This window comes from Epinephelus fuscoguttatus, linkage group LG18 (assembly GCF_011397635.1).
Source record: "Epinephelus fuscoguttatus linkage group LG18, E.fuscoguttatus.final_Chr_v1".
Taxonomy (NCBI): Eukaryota; Metazoa; Chordata; class Actinopteri; order Perciformes; family Serranidae; genus Epinephelus; species Epinephelus fuscoguttatus.
The window spans coordinates 19,950,610-19,957,859 of record NC_064769.1 but is presented as its reverse complement, the minus strand read 5'-3'; positions in this window follow the sequence as shown (position 1 = coordinate 19,957,859).

The window sequence follows — 7,250 nt, the reverse complement described above, 5'->3', positions numbered from 1 at the left end:
TTTGTTTAATTGGTAGCAGTTACTCATTTGTTGAGTCAGCCCTTCGTCATTTGACTCAATTACATTAACGGGACGCTAGCTTGATTTGGGAGGCAGTAAAGTGTGCTCTAATCAAGTTAAGGAGAATGTCCCATAGCTCATACAAACTTACAGCTTCATGTCAGGGCAGGAAACCTGAGAAATACTGTGCAGTGGTTGTACTCAAGGTGACCACTAGGTGGAACCAAAATAACTCCTTATGAAGTTTGAAGCAGCGGGGCGCTCAGCAGTGCACAGGAATCTATTGGCATCCTTTGTGAAGAGCAGAGAGCTCAATGAGATGTTTTTCTTGAGCTGCAAAACACAATTGGGGTCTGTTTCTCAGTAAAACTATAAAATATATAGTAAGTTCTTCCCATGGATAGATTAATGGCTGGGTCTACTGGTCAAGTGTCAGGCCCCTGGCCTTCACATGCAAAATGTCCCTCAGATAACACATACTGAGCAGGAGGAGACTCAAAATGCCACCAAGAGACACATAATAACTCTAAAAACAGACAGAACAAACATGAAGAGACAAATCGATTATAAAGGGTCACAAATGACCATAAAGGAACACAAAATGACCAAATAAGACACAAAATTACCTCAGAGAGACACAATGCAACCACAGAGACACAAAATGACTACAAAGAGTCATGGAATAACCACAAAGAGACACACAATGACAACGAAGCAACACAAAACAAACAGACAAAATTACCTTGGACTAAAAAAGACACAAAATTTAAATTTAAAAAACACTAAAATATAAAAGCAGAGAAAGAAATCCAAGACAAAAGTCTTGCAAAGAGGGCACTTATCGAGTCAGAGGCCAAAAGGGCAGGTGCTTGGGAACCACCTGGGGTCTATCTGCACATGCTGCATACAGATTTTCAATACTAACTATCTCAGGCTTTGCAGCACTTATCCCTGCCGGCACTCCACTCACACTCTGTGTGGTGCAAACAGGAAGGCGAAACATCACTAAACCCTCATCAGACTGTTTGTTCAATGGTCGTCATATTAGATACCAAAACAACTGCATCCATTTATGTCTTTCTCTGAGGGGCTGCCACCCTCTGTGGCCATCTGCTGAACGCCTCATTTAGTCATCTCAGAGCATTCAGAGATTTTTCCATGCAAAAACTGTGAAGTTGATCGGGGCCGTATGTAAAACATTGTCTCAGTCATAGGTGGAGATTTCCAGTGGGATGCAAGGGACACATTCCCTTAATATTTAGAAAGTGCATTTGTCCCTCTTTATAAAAACATGACAGTAGCAGAAAACTTTTATTTTGACAAAGACATTTCCACCACGAAGTGATGCAGAAAATTCACCAGAATGCAGGAAATTAAGTGTTTGATGCTCAAACTTTTCTGGCAGAGGACCCCAAACCCCCTGATTAATTAATTTTGAAACAAAACCTAAGCCCTTGGACTCAGTGATGCATTAGTTTTGTGCAAGGTTATTGCTCCTAAATCCTCATGTGCAGCAACTACAATCACTGCTGTGCACATGGTAAGTATTTGACATCATAATAAAAGGATAGCTTTAGTTTATCAAGTGAAATACTTTCAAACAGCGCTTTAAGTAAATGCTTCTGTTTTATGGTGCTCAATATAAATCCTGTTTATAGGCACCTCCATTTATTTAAATTCATGGCATAAAGTCTATTCATTAGATACAAGAGGATTTGTTTTTTCACTGTGTACAATAAAACATACTCTAATGAATGTATACACTTAAAAAAGACCATTAAAAGATGTTTCAACCCAGGACCCCAGGAGAAACCACTTCATCAACTTTTCTTGATAATAATGGAAAAAACAGGGTCACGGCCAAGATCACAAGTGTTTGATTTTATACGCACTCACTTTTGATTAAAAGTAAGAAGCTGCTCTCTGAGCTTTGTGGCACAATGTCTTTGATAAATGTGAGAAGACTTGAGCAGATGTGATAAACAGGCAAGACGAAGTGAATACGGCAGACCCTTCATGACTGAAGGACTGCATTGAAGGTCACACAAGACATTTGTTTGTATCTATTTTCGCAGCTCTATGTTCGGCGTGTCTTTAAGAATGAACGCAAGGCTGCAAACGTTGCCATAGCAGCAGCAACAGCAGACATCCTAATGCATAATGTACACTGAACCTGCTGAATGCTGGCATATTACCTTTGTCCAAAGCAAGAATTAATGGCATAATGTCATCTGAAATGTGGTCCATCCTACATGCAGCATCATTATTATTCAGTCTCTTCCTTCTCCATATTGATCTGGTACTTTACATGATCACATGTCCTTGAGTGTGTGTAAAGGAGCACTTAACCCACAAAATCACCATTTATATATCAGTTATTAATGTTGTGCTAGCCCATGGATGGTTTATGACACCATTGGCCACTGGGCACAGATGCAAAAGGCCTCACCATGTAGGAGCAAGACACAGACTTTGTGGTGGTTTTGAGTCTCTTTTTGTCTATATGCATCTTTTTGTGTTTTTATATCTTTTTCGGTTGGTGTACGCAGGTATACATGGTATACCCACATCTGTTCTGGTCAGTTAGTGTACCCTTCAATCAACCAAAAAGCCATTGAAAATATAAGAGAGTACACCTACCTCCTCCTCAGTAACATACCCATGTCCTAGTAGTAGCCTACGCCCACTTTATCAGCTACCACTATACCACTGCTTTCAGGTCATGTTGTGTCTCCTTGTCATTGTTTTGCATCTCTTCGAAGTCATTTTTTGTCTTACTGAGGTAATTTTGTGTCTTATTGAGGTACTTTTGTGTCTTATTGAGGTAATGTGTATTTCTGGTGGTTCTGTGTCTCTTTGTGGTTGTTTTGCTCATTTTTTAAGTTATTTTGTGTCTCTCTGAGGTAACTTTGAATCTCTTTAAGGTAATTGTGAGTCTCTCTGAGATAACTTTGAGTCTGTCTGAGGTATCCTTGAGTGTCTTTGAGGTAATTCTGAGTCTTTCTGGGGTAACTTTGAGTCTCCTCCTCTCACCTGAGCCCAGTAAGCCCGTTCAGTAATCAATTCATGTGTGTTACCTTGAATTTGTGAAAAAAAGAACAACTTTGTGTTTCTGCATGCTTCCATGGAAAACGGCAAAAATATTGATTTATTGATTGATTTGGGGACCATGTTTAACAACAGCAAAACAGCTATTTGTGAAAAAAACATCTGTGTACAAACCCTCACACAACTCATGTAGTAAATCTAACTCACTTATCCAGTCGTATCCTCAATACTTCCTGCCGGTTGCCAGTTTGATCCCGGGTGTGGGAGCCCTTCTGTGCGGAGTTTGCATGTTCTCCCCGTGTCAGCGTGGGTTCTCTCCAGACACTCCAGCTTCCTCCCACAGTCCAAAGACATGCAGATTGGGGACTAGGTTAATTGGTAACTCTAAATTGTCCATAGGTGTGAATGTGAGCGTGAATGGTTGTTTGTCTCTATGTGTCAGCCCTGTGATAGTCTGGCGACCTGTCCAGGGTGTACCCTGCCTCTCGCCTGATGTCAGCTGGGATAGGCTCCAGCCCCCCCGCGACCCTCAAGAGGATGAAGCGGTTAGAAGATGAATGAATGAATGAATGAATTTCTTTTTATTTTATTTATTTATTTTTTTTGCTGTGTTTTTAATCAAAAAATGCATGTGTTTGGGGAATACTGAGCATAATGAGGCTTGGATTATACTGCACGAGTTGTGTGAGAGTTTGTTTTGATACAGTTTTGCTGTTGTTAAATGTGGTCCCCAGTCAATCAGTATGCTCGCCGTTTGCAGCGGACACATGAGAGAAAAACAAAGCTTTGTTCATGAATCACTAATCACTAATTGGTTTGCAAATGATCGTTTTTGTGGGTGAGGGATTCCTTTATGGCCCATAATATTTTCCCTTAGTTATCCTATTTCCTCTGTTCTTTTTCTCTGGGCTTTTTATGTATTCAAACTAAAAAAGAAAAAAACATATTTTCAGCTCAGCTTATCAGATACCCCTTTGAAGAACATGTTTCTCCAGAATACATTGAGGAAAATAAATCCAAAAATCTTGTGTAAATACATAAAAAAATATGCCTGACGCCTTTAGCAGCTACATTTTAGCTCATAATTTACAAAAACAAACAAGCAAAATGCTTATCGTGTTTGAACACTGCACACATTTGCATAATAGTGGCAGTTCAGTGACTTGGGCAGGTGGAAGGGAGTTCCCTGTGCAAAGACAACTGAGATGACAGATGGGAATTCAAAAGGCAGAGAGATCAGAGCCACAGCATCTTTTGACAGCCATTACTGTTGAAACTGTCTTTTCTTTGTTTTCTGTGACTCTTTCTATGCAAATGAGCTCCTGTCACCTCCGATCTCATCTTCCGTTGTGGAATAACAATCACTTGCCATTATATGAGCTTCTCTACAGATATTGCAATCTAGAAACTGTTTCAATGCTCATGTTCAGTTCCCATAACTTGAATTGCAGGACATTAAATATTTAGTGCACATTTGGTCATTAATTTAAGCTGTCAATCATTTTGTAGAAAGAAAACGGAAAGTGAGAAATATTCCATGGGCGATAGAAAGTTGAAAAAAAAAAAGAACTGAATACTGTTTGAGAGATAGAAACATCATGTGAGCCGTTCCATGGTTTAAGTAAAGGTCAGCCCTGCAAGACTGTTCAGCGACTGACTGATGGGACCAGGTACTGGTAACGCACCCATTTATATGGAAGAGGCTCTGGAAAAAAAGTTACATGAAAAGTCCAAGCTGTTGTTGAGTACGATGAAATCCAAAGCTCAGCTGGTGCTGTTTGCACATGTAGCTACACGTATAATGAACTGGGATACAAGTATTGTAACAGCAATTTGCAGACAGCAGACAATAAGAGAAAGATTTGTTCAAAACCCCACGACAGCCACTAGGACATATTCAAAGACAACACCTGACAGTAGACATGTGGTGTCCATCAGTGTGAAACTCACACACACACACACACACACACACGAATGTATTATTAAACTGTAAGGATGAGCGAGTACACCATTATCTGTATCTGTAACCAACTAAATTATCTGTATCTGTACTATGAGTGGGTGGAGTTTATACAAGAAGTGGGTGGGGGTTAGATTGAAAGTGGCCTTTAGGCTGCATAACGAAGCAGATGTGAAATGATTGTGTAGTTCCTGCAGTGTGTGTTACAGTCTCCCAACTGTGGTGTTCAGAGGATGAGGCACCAAAGACTACACGCAGGCCATGTTTACACAAAAATGATCCGCTGTAAACGGAATCATTTCTCATTTTCGTTTTGAAAAAAGTTCCGGCATGCCAGGCCAGTAGTTGCAACTAAAGTTAAAGGAAATGGCCACTTTAGAATGAAAATACAGACCCTTATGCCGACAAGAAGTCCAGTGTAGTTTTTTAATCCACAAAACTCGTTCGGTGTATCAGAGGATAACAGCTAGTCGGAATAACAGCTACACTTGAAGTGCATGGAACCCACATTTTGAAAATGTAATAAAACTCCGCTAATGCATTTCAAAAACGTCAGACGTCTTGTCCGTCGTAATCCAAGTGCCCTGAAAAACTCTAATCGAAACAATGCTCCACCTGAACTTGCAGGCCCCCCTCCACAGCCACCATCAGACATTGAATTGTATTATGGAGTCAATGCCTGGAACCAATTTTTCATTGATGTCCCAACATGGCACAAAGACAAGTTGTGGTTTTGGCCATGTTACAACAACTTGATGCTGACAACAATAATGATGAAAACGAGGAAAACAATAAAAACCAGGACAATGGTGAAAATCACAAAGACGCTGATAACATTGTCAACAATAACAATGACAGCGCTGACAATGCTGACAATGCTGACAGTGCTGTGGTTGAGGCTGGAGTCAGCCATTGTCTAGAAGACGACAACCCTCTGCCAGGAGGATCCAGGAAGAAGGCAAGAGAGGAGGATGAGGATGACACTGAAGAACGAAGCAGCATGGTATCCAGATGGTCGCATGAGCAAGGAAAGTGAGGATTTCAATGAGGAAACAGAAAGTGTTGAGGTTGCTAAAGCAAAAAACACAGATGGTGTGACAAATTTACAGATAGCAGCTCAGACACTTTTACGTTACACCTGGCCACGATCGTGCCCATAGTGGCAGTATTGATGTGGCTTAAGATGCAGGTGCTGCAGAACACATTAACAGTGAGGAGGAGGAAGAGAAGGAGGGCCCACAGCCAAGAGGATCAAGAAAGAGATCACCTCAGGACAGTGAGGAACAGGAGAGCAGCAAATGTTGTGGACGTTAAAATGAGAGATGAAGACTGACACAGACAGTGGCACCCATCAGCTGATCGTCCTGGAGGGGGATCTCTCTTTGAGTAGGCCCTCCCGAGGTTTCTTCCTTTATTTGGCTCATAATGGGAGTTTTTCCTCACTGTCATTGAGAGTCTAAGGTCAGGGTGGGTGCCACTTTAATTTAGTTAGTTTTGTCACCACTTTGAATGATTATGTAAAAATATGTATATAAGCAGATCTTTTTCCCTTTTTCAAAGACGCCTTGAAGGCCTGGTTGAGTTTCCAGTATTATCCCCCCAGACAGGTAGAGTTTATACCAGAAGTGGGTTGAGCCTAATCAGAGGCTGTTATTTTAAGCCTGAACTTTATATGGGTTAATCAGAAGTCGCAATATTTTTTACCTAGGAGAAAAGGATTTACAGAGCAGCCTGAGAACTGAGCTTCAGATCATTTTTTATTGTAAGAGTAATATATTAAACACAGCTACCCAAATGAAGATTTTCCTCTGTCATGAGTTCAGCCACTGACACATTTTAGTGGTATGATATTCTAACACATTCTCACTCTGACCTTGTCACATATTGACGTTTGGTCATGGACTTTCCATGTCCATATATGACATGCAAGGTACCCTGAGTTCTGCCTGTTACATGCATTGTCGTCTTTCAAAATACACTATACAACACCATGAACTGTTTTTTTTTTTCCCCTCCAACAACTCACGCATGTGGTTGGGTTTAGGCAACAAAAGTACGTGGTTGGATTCAGGAAAAAAGAACAGCGTTTGGCCTTAGAATCTTATGGGACGTCAACACTGCTCTCTTGGGTGAAAGTCAGCGTTTGTTGGATCCGCCCACCCCAGTCGGACTTTCGGTGTGTTAACTTTCATCCTTGTCACGCCGCGTTTCCCCGTGATGCCACTGGGCGCTGTTAAACTAT